This window comes from Alligator mississippiensis, chromosome 1, assembly GCF_030867095.1.
Source record: "Alligator mississippiensis isolate rAllMis1 chromosome 1, rAllMis1, whole genome shotgun sequence".
In the NCBI taxonomy this organism is placed as follows: domain Eukaryota; kingdom Metazoa; phylum Chordata; order Crocodylia; family Alligatoridae; genus Alligator; species Alligator mississippiensis.
The window spans coordinates 188,190,380-188,203,617 of record NC_081824.1 but is presented as its reverse complement, the minus strand read 5'-3'; the positions used below and the strand labels follow the sequence as shown (position 1 = coordinate 188,203,617).

Genomic DNA, 13,238 nt, shown 5'->3' with positions numbered 1-13,238 from the left:
CTGAAGAACTATTGATATTTTTTCTTGATATAATCTAAAAATCAAAGTTCATATTGCTACTACAAAATTAAACTAAAGCATTCTCACATGCAGTACTCCCCATCTTGACAATCACTTGGCACTATTATCATAAACATAATAGGAAAGTATGTCCTGCTCCTATTTTTCACACAATGAAAAAGAAAGCTGCAGTTTCTAAATTTGGCCTTAATCTTCTCATTAGGAAAGCACCAGAGGGAAAAAAAACACCTTTAAAAAAATTGGGATTAGATTGCACATGCTGGAAATATCACAGGTCTGTATTTTAGATATTCTTGCCAACTCCCTCCAAAGAAATGCCTTTTATTTATATCTGTATTAAGACTACAGTTTCATTACATTCCAGACTATCAAAATATTTTCATCGTTACTTGAAAATATAAAAAATGGCTTAGTAGGCCCACAATGGCAGGAATAAACTGTGGAGGATGAACACGTAGGGTGGGGGGGAAACTGATATTCCTGTCCTTGAGCAATTTCTTTGTGGTTATTTGGAGAAGTAATAAGAGCATCTGAGGTAGGGCAGGAGATGCCACAAAAAAGCCCAATAGTAGGAAGTTCAAACATGCAAATGCAGAAGAAATCTAAAGCCAAAACGGGTTAACCCAAATTCAAGTATGGCAGAGAAACCATTGGGCATACACAGTACCATCATATTTATTTTACCATGCTCTAATATTGTTTATTCACCACCAGTAGCCTAGTTTGTTTGTTTTTTGCAATATTCTCCTATTATTTTTCATTACAAGTTAAAGGCAATTAAGCTAAACAATCTGGATCCTGAAAGCCTTCCTCACTTAAGACTACCCTTGGCTTCAATGAGAATAATTTCAAAAACATCCCTTTTACAAGTACAAAAGAACAATAGCAGATCAAATCACTGCAGCCTATGTTATGATTTTAAACAAAATATATTCCAATTGTATATCTGAAAGAAAATGAATCAACAAAACTACATGAATGTTTCTGATAAGATGCAGGACTATAAAAACCATGGACATTGAGTCATAGTTCCACAATACTCTTAATCGTTCATGTTTTTTGTGCTCTGAAATCACGTATCAAAAGGTCCAGAACACATGTTACTAAGAATCGAATATTTCTTTTACCATATGGATGAAATTTATAGGGAGGAGGGAAAAATGTAGACACAAACTGAATGCATAGTGACTATTTTCTTTTGTGGTTAAAACATAAGATTAGTAATTAGAAGAACATGGTTTCCAGGTATGTTTTTCAATTCGTAAAACTGGGAGAGTGTCATGCAAAACATGAAAAACAAAGACAATGGCTAAAGAAGATGGCACAGAACTACTGAAGTACTGCAGCATTAGTATGCTTGCTTACCAGTAGTAATTAAGCAACTACTTAAAGTAACTGGACATTTATGCAAGTATCTTTTGTGGAGTTGAGTATGTGCTCTCTCTTCTCTCTGTCTCATTCATTTTCCAACCCTGTAGTTGATTTTTTTTTTTAATGTTGGTGTAATTGTATGCATTATAGTTTTTAAATCTACTACTCATTTACTATTTTTAAATAAGCTAGTAAAAAGTTGAAAACTACATTTACAGAAGAAAAACTACAATTTTGAATGATTTTCCCCCTATTTCCGAAGTTAAAAAGAGATTAATCTTTCAAGCTTTTCCAAGCTTCACAGGAATTGTTTTCACCAAAATCAATACCAATGCTGTCTTTTGCTTACCAAATATACAATTTGCAAGAGAATGAAATAAACCTCCAGTTTATTGTTTTGTAAACAAACTGGGTAGCAACAGTGTCAAACAAACAGAAAAGGGTGAATTAATACTAAACTCCAACTAAAGCACCTGCACTTGATTTTTAATGAAAGAAAAGACTAAACAACCAGCTAGATAAAAAGCATCAATGAATGTGGGGGAGATTGAAAAATGGAAATCTTATTGTAAAATCACTACATTTTACAGTATTTCTCAAAGCTCTAATTTTTCCCTCTTGTGGCTTTGTTCTTTCTTGTCTTCCTTTTCTAGTCTCTCCCATCACTATTATTAAAATGTACTAGCCAATTGCCCGTCAAGGATGACGGGGTGGGGTGTGGAGGGAGCGGGCAGGGACAGAGCCCCATGCCCCCCCATCCAGCCCACTCCCCCCTTCCCTCCTGCTGCTTGGGGGCCAGGCCTACTCCCCCCCCCCCCCGCCGCAGTGGCAGGGGGAGGGGAGGAGCGGACCCAGGCCTGATGCAGGGGAGGATTGGACCTGAGGGCGGGGAGAAGCCAGGCCACCACCATGGCAGGGGGGGTAGCAGCAGGGCCAGGCTGCCCTGGCAGCGGTGGGGGGATGAGAGGAGCAGGCTTGGGGCCAACGCTGGGGAGGGGGCTGGGGAAGGAGTGGGCTCAGGCCTGAGGGGGGAGGAGGTCCACTCCTCCCCTCCCCCTGTCGCTGCTGCATTGGGCCCCACCGCTGCGGTGGGCTGGCTTCTTCCCCTGCTTGGGCCCACTCCTCTCCTCCACACCCCCATGTTTGTCAGCCAATCAGAGCACGAATAAAGCATTATGCACAGACAGACAGACAGATTAAGGCTTTTATAATATTAGAATTATGCTGAAAGCACTTCAGTATCTTAATCAGAAAAGGCACTGTTGTGCTAGGCAACTCCCATACCAACTAGAAAAAAAATAATACAGATAATAAGGAATTTACGACCTAAAAAGCAAGGCTATTAAACACTGATAGATACACAAAAAGTAATAGCCACCCCACAGTTACACAACACCACTAAAGTAAAATATTGTAACAGTTCCTCCAATTCCACTTCCCAAACAATTTTTGTCTCCTTCTTATACATAAGGCAGGACAGTATGACAATTTATATACTAACTCGTTCAAAGAAGCATGAGCTTTCATAGGCTGCAGCCTATTCTATCAGATGCTATAGCCTACCAAACTCATACCTCTCTAAACCAGTTAGTCTATATTCTTCTGCCTAACTTCAGACTGATATAGCTAACAACTTCCCTCCAGTATATATACATACTGACTGCAAAATCCAAATATCTTCCAGTCAGCTCATGTATCTCACAAAAATAATACAGACTCCATCTGTAAGCATATACACAAACAAAAATTGGCTCAAAACATCTAAATGTGTTTAGGCATTCTCTACCCAATCCCCTTCATCACTTTTTCCTAGGCTTTCAGGCCACTGTAGCCACAGCGCTTCCTCTATCTGTCTTCGACTTCCTGTGGGTCACCCTCTTTCCCTTTCTCCTGCCACCTGGTGTCAGAGCTGATTTGAATCAGTGCCTCATCACAGTGGAACTTTCTAGCACAAGGCACAGTAAGGCAGGGGAAGTCTCGGCATGGTGAAGAGTCCCGGCGTGGACAGAGATCCCGCCGAGGAAATGCAGATTTGCATAATACGATTGGCCGATGTTAAATTATTCCCACGTGGAGGCTGGCAATTGGCTCGCTAGCCGTATAAAAGGTCAGGGGCGTTTCCGCCCTAGTTGGAGAACTCCGCGATTCCCCCTGGAATGGAACTCCGGCAGCTTGATCACCTGCCAACGACTCCCCGTCGGCGAAGCCTTGCGACGTATCCTCCGTGTTGCATGCCCAAGTTAGACCCGAGCTACCCGGTCTACAAGAGCTCCTCGATTACCGATTAGAGAATAGAATTGTTGCAACTACGATTGTCTGTGCTGTATACGACTCTACAGTGTAAGTAAAGTTACGTCTGTTTTCCAATTGATATGTGTCTCGTTTGTGCCTAATTCCGCTCCGGTGATAGAGAGTACCCATCTACCCGTCAAGGGATCGCAGCCGCAACCCCAGCTAGCGTTCCCGAGGACTCCTGATCCTCCATCCCCCCTCAGCCCCCACATGGCGTCATGAACAGGATCAGCAGGATCGGGATTAGGATCGACAGGATCGGAGTCAGGATTTGGGGAAGATCTAATGGAGCAGGAGCTAGTGAGAAGTTGCCCCTGGCGTAGCGGGAGACGCCACATGGCCAGCTCCGAGGAACTAGGCGCCCACATCGCGTATCACCAGGCGGGCGGAGTGGGTGAAAGGTTTATCAATGGCTACCTTTCACTGAAGGAAAAAGGAGAAGAGGTATCGGAAGTATGGGAGGCACATCTGCACCCCGAGGCGTTCGGGTGTGTGATGGGCAGCGAGAGAGTCCAGTTCGGGCCCCGGGAGAGAGGGCACACCGCACCCCTCACCAGATGGGAATCGGGCGACATGAACCCGGCTCTCAGCCAGGAGTTCACTCGCTGCGTGCAGCTCGCACGGGAGGGTGAAGAGCCGATGACAGCTGACCGGTTTAACCCCCCGATGGCGCTCGGGTTGAGAGGCCATATGAGTGTAGCCCCGAGGGATAAGAGAGAGAGAGTATTGGATGTGTTGCTCCGCGCTGTGACAACTTTGTTGCAGAGGAATGCAGACCTGGAAGCCCGACTGCTCGCGGCCATTTCGGCGGCACGAGAAGCAGCAGAGGAGAGAAGCCCCGAGTTGACACCACTCCAAGATGGCGCCGAGGAAGGAGCGAGCTGCCAGGAACCGGAAGAGAAGAGAGGAGCTTCGGGAGAATCGGCGGGAACCCATCCAGCGACCCCGCCCACCGACACAACATCGCTTCCGGCAGCCCCGCCTCCTTTCCACAGGGAGGGGGCAGTGAGCGGAGAACATCCGCCCCTCTCCACAGATGCAGTGGCAGCTTCGACAGCGGCTACGTGTTCTGCTGCAGCAAGTAGCCGAGTGTGGGAGACAATCCACACCACCCATCACACTAGGACCTGGACTGAGCTATAGGGACTGTGTAAAGAGTTGAAGATTAAGCCCGATGAGACCTTGGCTGTATGGTTAGGACGTCTGGTCATGGAGTTTGGATCCAACCTGCTTGATCTAGAAGAGGTTAGTTTCTTCACTCAACAAGCCTCGTGGAGTGGAGGACATGCCACTGATATAGAGTGGCTAACGTATAACACTCACTGGCCTGTTCCGCTCCCAGCACTCGTTGCGGGTCAAGTGGATCACAAGCCCCACGTCTGGCATGAGGGTCATCCGGCGAGGATCAGTGCAGAGCAGATCCTGCTGGCGGTGATAGGAAGCTCGTACGGTTCCTGGAACCCAGGGAGCACGCGCTGGGACTGACACCGACCCAGCAGCGGAGACCGTGGCCGCATCGCCACCTGCGAAACCCTGGAACTGTTCCAGTAACTTTTGACAGCATAGAGGCTTGTGTTGAGGTGTATGGAGGGAGGAACGATGTGTGTTGGTCCACAGTCCTTCAAGCCCTCCTCAACCCGTTAGCCGGCCAACCAGCCTGCAGCCTGCTGCGACAGCTTCCGCGAGTCCAAGCGCTCATGAAGTCAGACACAGGGACTTCAAATGACCCAGAGCGAGTGTGGCAACCGCCACAGAGGACGAAAGAGGAGAGGATTATGTTTGGTTTCCTGTTGCACCACTCCAGACTCACGAAGCGACAGCTGCGGATCCTGGAAGACGAGGGTCAATGGCAGTTAGCCCATGAGTTGGGTTTCCAGTATCCAAAGGATCTAGATGGCGACTCCGGAGCGTCCTCATTGTGTTAGGCATCATTCGTGATGGTGCATCTGGGGACGTGCAAGAGCTATCCATAGCTGAGTCAAGTTCAAGCACCTGTGTCACGTGCTTGAAGGAGAATGGGGAACCAAGAGAAGAGATCTGATTACCTCTCCAAAGGGATAATGTTATATAAGTTAATTAACAGTGTCTAAGAATTCTTTTTTCTACAGGTTTACTCAAGGTTCGAAATACGTGTTGGAAGCGGATCCAGAGAGAGAAAGAGAGACGCAGAGGTCGTCTGACGTGTGACTCCACCATGACACCTATTGAACTCCTCGTCACTGAACTTTTTGTAACCAATATATTAATGTGTGTGTGTGCTGGTTATTATTTGGTTCGATCCGTAGAGGACGAACTACTGTCGTTGTATACTTTTGTACATAGTCAGTTATCTTTAAAAAGGAGCGATAACTTGGATGGTGTGCACGTGCTTCAAGTCCCAACTGTGTCTTCGGCAAGGGGGCATGTCAGAGCCGATTTGAATCAGTGCCTCGACACAGTGGAACTTTCTAGCACAAGGCACGGTAAGGCAGGGGAAGTCTCGGCATAGTGAAGAGTTCTGGCGTGGATAGAGTTCCCGCCGAGGAAATGCAGGTTTGCATAATACGATTGGCCGATGTTAAATTATTCCCACGTGGCAGCTGGCAATTGGCTCGCTAGCTGTATAAAAGGTTAGGGGCGTTTCCGCCCTAGTTGGAGAACTCCGCGATTCCCCCTGGAATGGAACTTCGGCAGCTTGATCACCTGCCAACGACTCCCCATCGGCGAAGCCTTGTGACGTATCCTCCGTGTTGCATGCCCGAGTTAGACCCGAGCTACCCGGTCTACAAGAGCTCCTCGATTACCGATTAGAGAATAGAATTGTTGCAACTACGATTGCCTGTGCTGTATACGACTCTACAGTGTAAGTAAAGCTACCTCTGTTTTCCAATTGATACGTGTCTCGTTTGTGCCTAATTCCGCTCCGGTGATAGAGAGTACCCATCTACCCGCCACAGGATCGCAGCCGCAACCCCAGCTAGCATTCCCGAGGACTCCTGATCCTCCATCCCCCCTCGGCCCCCACACCTGGAAGCTGGAGTCTTAACTCTTCTAGCCCCTGGTGTTTGCAGTCCTTAATTACTTCTCACCCCAGTCAGATGAAGGGCCTCCTCCTCACCTTTATTTTCCTTCTCATTTTATAACAGTCCTCTTTCACCTTGGGCCTTACTTAAGTCTCCTTCCCAAGCATCCACATTCCTTGAATCATAAAAACTTCCCTTCCCCAGGAGTCCCATAGTGGGCTACTCAATGCTGCCCAAGGTGAGAAGCCACTGTTGATGAAAGAGCACCCCCACCACTATGCTGCATTGTTCAGATACAGTATACCTTCATTTCAAGTTATTCTTATCCATCCCATAGCAAGGGGGAGCACATTGGGATGCTGGTTGGAAGATAGCTCTCAATAGATTACAGCTCTTCATTGATTCAGTGGAAAGGCAAAGCAGCCTCTCTCTTGAACTGGGGAAAGGAGAGCAGTACATGGAGGAAAACAGCTGGGAAGAGAAGGAAAGTGACTTTATTTTTACTGCCTTCATCGTGAACCAACTTTTATCATGGAGGCATAAAAGCTAAATGGAGACACAAGCCCTGAATGCATTCTCAAATAAGCTTTGGATTTCTCTTCTTGACTAACACAAATTCCCATTTAGCCCTGAGCAAGTCATTCCGGCTTTATAGCTTATGGCAGGGCTGCTTGTGGGCTGCATCTGACCTGCAAGGGGTTAATATGCAACCCACATATTCCCAACTTCCACATTGCTCCTGCAAATACCAGGATCTCTGCGGCAGGGCAACATGGTAAAAAATGACCACATGGGGGGCAGGGGGTGTTACTCTCCCATTGCAACTGTGAAAAGGGGCTTGTGCAGCCTGTGCAGCAATGCCAAGCGGGCGTTTGCCTTGCCCACGTGATAAGGAGAACTATGCTGGCTGCACAACGGGAATCCAAGGCACCCATGTGGCAGGACAACCCACCCCATGCAGTCCACACAGCGTGCAGCCTGGCGCCTGTAACCAGTGTAGCGTGCTGCCTTCAGCTGCTTGCAAGTTGGAAAGCCCTGTCTTATTGCTTCCCTGTCTATTAGTTAGGGTAACAATTTATAAAGCACTTTATGGTTCCCAGGTAGGAGGTACCATAAAACTGCAAAGAATGTTTACTTTCCAAAGAAGAAAAGTCTTTTAGAATTTGAAAACCTAAATCAAAGGGGTTCTAGAGTAGTAACTCTGAACTACCTATATAATTTAAAAAAAAATGAAATTCTTAAATAACTAAGAGATTTTAATTCAGGATTTCCTTTATAGCAAATTCTACAGAACCACTGCATATTATCTGTACATCACAGCACCACCCTTGAGGAATGCTCTCTAGAGGACAAGAAGAACAGGATTAAATGAAGACCACAATAGCAATCATACATAACATCTTTGCTTTTGTGCCTGAACCTTGTTCAAATTGAGTTCTGTATGCACAAATATATTCCATACAGACTAATTATTATGGTGCTGACCCTACCAAGAAATAGACATGTTTGATTTTTCACACCAGTAATACCATTGACTTCACTGAGACTGCCCACATGCATGAAGTTAAGCACATAGGTAAGTCCTTGAAGTCTGGGGCCTGTATTTAATTAAGAAAACACACTTAAAACTAAAGACATATTGAACACGTGTATTCTAAAGGCAGTTGTATCCAGTAGCTAGCTAGAGTGTGCATTCAACAAAAAATATTTTACTTTCCAACCAAAGAGAAGAGCCCAACTTAAATTAAAACAAAGTGAACTGTACTTTTACACTGCACAAATTGATGCAAAGCTGTTGAATTCATAACTGAATACTACATTTGTGCTTTCTTGCTAAGTAATCAAATCCAATCTCACAAGGAGGACAAATAATGTGAACAAGGACTTCCAGTGTCTGCAATGGTACCAGACAGCTATGAAAGAATAGGAGTTGATTTTTTAGAAGTGCCTAAGGGACCTTTCTTTGGGTCAAATATTTTCTCCACATGTGGTTTAGCCACTTGTGAATGAGACAATTTGTGCAAAAAGCTTTTTCAGAGAAGGCTGTCCCATATTTAAACAGCAGCAACTGGAGCACAGGGCATCCACTGGTGATTAAGGACCAGCAGAACTGCATCAACTGCCATTAACACCAGCGGCTAATTAAATCCCAGGAACAACACAGTACAGAAGTTGTTACTGCTATTATTATACAAATGCAGGAGAGGCAGATTTTAAGTACTGAATTTTATTTGACTAAACAGGCTGAACAATTCAAATGACTTACGCCAATGCCAAGGGTTCAGTCCTGCAGTCCTTTACCCATGTGGGCCCTCATCCAGCACTTAGAACTTGCAAGACAATCCCTTCTGATGTGCAAAGTCAATGTGGTATTGTATAGGTTCAAGGCCTTCCCTCAAGCAGATGCATTTACAAACTAGGGCCCATGAGCTATTTAAGAGACTAACCTTGGTGTAATGGGGCAGGACAACCTGGCTCAGAAACTCTGGTATTGTGGAACACTAGATTTGAATGTATGCCCCCTCCTGCAAGCAACTCCTATGCAAAAAGCCCATGAAATCAACACAGGTCCGATTGCAGAGTCCCCTAACAAATGAGGGCCCAACTACTATTCTATACAGATAGAAAGCACACCATTGAAACCCCTCATGTTGTAAAAACATCTGATCAATATTCGATAGCAGCTAGAGATCCCTAAACAGAGCAAAAGCAAATGCTGGAGCTTAATATTCTCCAGGTCCTGAATTCTGCCTGAAAGATACAATGTCTAATAGATAGTCAGAAGAGACCAACCTACATAGTGCCCCCCCCCCCCACTATATCCCAGTAAGAGGTGGCTCTTTCCGTCAATCTCCATGAACAGGAGGGGTGGCAGGTGACTTCAACAACTCCCACTTGGGGGAGCCATTATAAGCCACAACCGCTGAAGAACTTCAGTGTAGTATTTTTAATAATATGCTTATTATAGAATAAATAATGAATGTCTATGAGGAAACAATTAAAAAAACCCAAACAAACAGCCACCATCAGGTAAGCACAGCTTCTTCAACTGTGGTTGGTTTTGGGCTCCATACCAGTCTTGAGAACAACCTACAGGCAGCCCACCTTGCTGTGGTCATCTGACCCCAGCAGTCTTTCGTGCCCAAGCACAGGGGGGCTGGACCCAATGATCTTGGAAGGTCTCTTCCAGCACCTAACATCTATGAATCTATGAATATTTCCCTGTTTCTGCCCCCTCCCCAGCCACTATATTATTAGTTACAAGCAACTAAAGAAGAGTGCTTGCAACAGAAGTACCTGATTATTTTGTGCAGCTGCAGCCACACATCCATTGTATGTCATATACCACGCGCCAACATACGTGCACCTCACTCCCACATAGCACTGACCTCGAATGGACTGTAAGAAGGCAACCAACTCAGGACTGAGGGAGTCTGTGCCACCAGAAGTGAGAGCAGATGTCATAAATGCTTACACAGGCTTGGTGGAAGACTGTCTGCCTAACTTGGCCGGCCCCTGTTTGCTGTAGACAAGTGGCCAGTGGGGGACTTCCCTGGTAACTAACAAAGAACAAGGTAAATCATCCAAGGGGGAGAAAGGATGGCCGAAAGCTAAACAGAGTCACACAAAAGTGTCAATAAGCGATCAGAGCTCAGCAGAAAGCATAGCCCATTTCTCTTCCAGCACAGACCATCTGCAGACGCTTCCTCAGCCTGACAAAAGGGTGTTTGTGCCCAACAGCTTGCAAAGAAGAATTTTTCCAACTATTTCAGTTGGTCTTAGAAAAGATATCGGATTTACCCAAACTACCTTGTTAGCCCATTTCCAGCTATTTGCAAGGATGTTGGTGGCTCAAGGGAGGCACGATCAGGAGGTGGGCTGTCTAGATGGGGCCCTACCTACCTAAACCCATGCCAGTTTCTGGGCACTCTAACCTCCCCCCAGCCCTCATACCATAGTTAAAATTTCCCTGATGGGCACACAGGGATGTAGCAGCCACAGACTCCTAGAAAATGAAGGTTGGAAGGGACCTCCTGAGATCATCAGGTCCAGCCCCTGCTGCTCTGGGCAGGAAAGACTGCTGGGGTCAAATACCCCCAGCATGGTGTGCATCCAGTCTCTTTTTGAAGATCTCCAGGGTAGGTGCCTGCACCACCCAACTCCTGCTCAAAGCAGCACCCTCCCCACCTACCTCATCCCAGCCAAGGCTTTGTCTACCCCGGTCTTAAGGATGGAGACTCCTCTACCTCTCCCGGGAGCTTGCTCCAGCCCTTCTGCTGGGAAAGTTTCCCCTTAATAATCTATAGAGGTGTAGGCTGTAGCCGTGTTGGTCTAAGGACACAGGCAGACAAGGCTCTTTGGGTAAATCTGATGTCTTTTGTTAGACCAACTCAAAGAGCTGGAAAATGTTTTCTCGCTCATGGAAGGTGCAGCCCCGGTCCCCATCAGCCGAGGCGGATGCCAGCGCGCTTGCTGCCTTTCCCCGGTGGAAGTGGCCATGGCTCTGGAGGCGCCGGCAAGGAGACTCCCCAGCCACCCCCGGGGAAACGAGCGGCCAGGCGGGTTGAAGAGCCCCGGGGGGCCAAGCCCAGCGCCCCTTACCTGCCTTCACATGCCGCGAGCAGCCAAGCCGAGGCGCCGGGATGTCCGTTTCCCGGGAAGAGGCAGCTGAGGGCAGGTCCGGCTTTGTGCGCTGCGCAGGCTCTCCCGGCCGAGCAGGAGGCGGGGGTTTCCGTCTGGGAGGGGGGCCGGCCGGGGCACCAAGTTGGAAAGCTGCGGCGCTGGCTGCGGGCTGGGGAGGGAGGCCGAGGCGCTGAAAGTTGGCAGAAGTTTGGGGGCGGGAGCGGAGCGCTGTCCCGCCGCAGCAGCGAGCGCGGCGCCCGCGGCCCTGGGCTCGGCGCGGTCCCGCCCTGGAATGCCAGGAATGCGGCGGCGGCCGCGGCTGCACCGGGCTGGGCGGCGGCGGCGGCTTGCGACAGCGGAGGAATGGAGCCCGCCTCGGCCCCGCGGCCCGGGGGGAGGAAGAGGAGGGAACAGGCTCCTGCCAATCCCGGCCCGGGCCTGGGGCCGCGGCGGAGCGGGGCAGGGCGGCGCGGCGCGGCGCGGGGCTTCCCACTGCCAGGGCCGCCCGCTCCGACGCCGCTCCCCCCGCCTCACACACACGCACGCATGTCTGCACACGTGCACGTGTACGCACGCATGCACACACATGTATGTACGCACGTGTACATGTACACACCTGCACACACGCGCGCATGTGTGGACACACATATACCTGTGTCCATATATGTGTGTGTACACACAGGCACACGTGTATGCATGTACACATACATGTATGCGCGCACATGCACATACATAGCTATGGACACATGTATGTGTACACATACATGCACACATACTCACAAACATGCATATACATACACATGGACACATGGACATGTACACACACAGGTACACACATATGTGTGCACACATACACGTGCACAGGGTTTAAATTACACTTTGACTCTGAGGGCAGGGGTTTGCAGAAAAAATTGGGCTGCCCATCACAATACCCTAATAAAATTGGAGCCCCCCTCCCCAGATTATAATTTTCAAATCTTACAGGGAGGCTCTCATTTCTTATGGGGGGGGGGAGGTCAGCCCCCTCCCTCTCCAAGCTCCCCCATAATTTGAACCCTGCATATACACATGCACATATATACAAACACACACACATGCATATATATATATATATATGTATATGTATATACACACACACACATGCACATATATACACATGCACATATATACACAAACACACATATACACATAGGCATACACATACATACACACATATAAACATATATGCACATATATACATACACACATATATAGATGCACACACATATACACAGGCATATACACATGCACATATGTACATGCACATAAATACATACATGAACACACATGCATATATATACACATACACACATCCATAAACATACATATATACATATGCACATAAACATTTTTATTTATACACACACACACATATACAGCCCTTGCCCCCTTTTAACCCCATCCCCTCTGCCCTGGGTTTCCCCACCTCTGGCTGCTTAGGACTGCTCTGCTCTCCGCCCCCATGCTCCACCATGAGCCCCCTCAGACCCACATCCCAGTTTAGCGCCCCAAGCTCCCTGGCTGCTGGCCCCAGTTGGGCCCCAAGGGTTCCAGATGCTGCTGCCCCTGCTTGCATGGTGTCTGCCCAGCCCCTGTCCTGGGGCCAAGGGGAGAGGCAGGGAGGTGCTGGCGCAGGGCAAGTGCCACAGCTGTGCTGGTGGGGCTGGGGTGGGGAGCCTGGGGTGCAGCTGGGCTGGGGCTGCCCCAGAGATGGGGGGGAGATATGAAGGGACCAGCCACATGTGTAAGGTTGGCAGGCTCCCACCTGCTTATTTCCTCTGTTCGTGCCTGAGGGGAGAGCTGTGCATTGACCCAGCTTGGCCACCTCCCTAAGGTCTGAGAGCCAGGCTGCCAAGACAGTCACAGCACAGCTGCTCGGGGCAGAATGGG

The 13,238-nt window shown here is 48.1% G+C and overlaps 1 protein-coding gene across 1 annotated transcript in view; it reads right to left on the bottom strand.

Moving 5' to 3' along the window:
- PTPN14 (protein tyrosine phosphatase non-receptor type 14) overlaps positions 1-11,741 on the bottom strand; it is a 180,265-nt gene extending 168,524 nt beyond the window's left edge. The window contains exon 1 of the mRNA XM_006275628.4: positions 11,289-11,741. The gene's annotated coding sequence lies outside the window, so the exon portion shown is untranslated. The remainder of the gene's footprint in view (positions 1-11,288) is intronic.
- Positions 11,742-13,238: the final 1,497 nt, after the last annotated feature.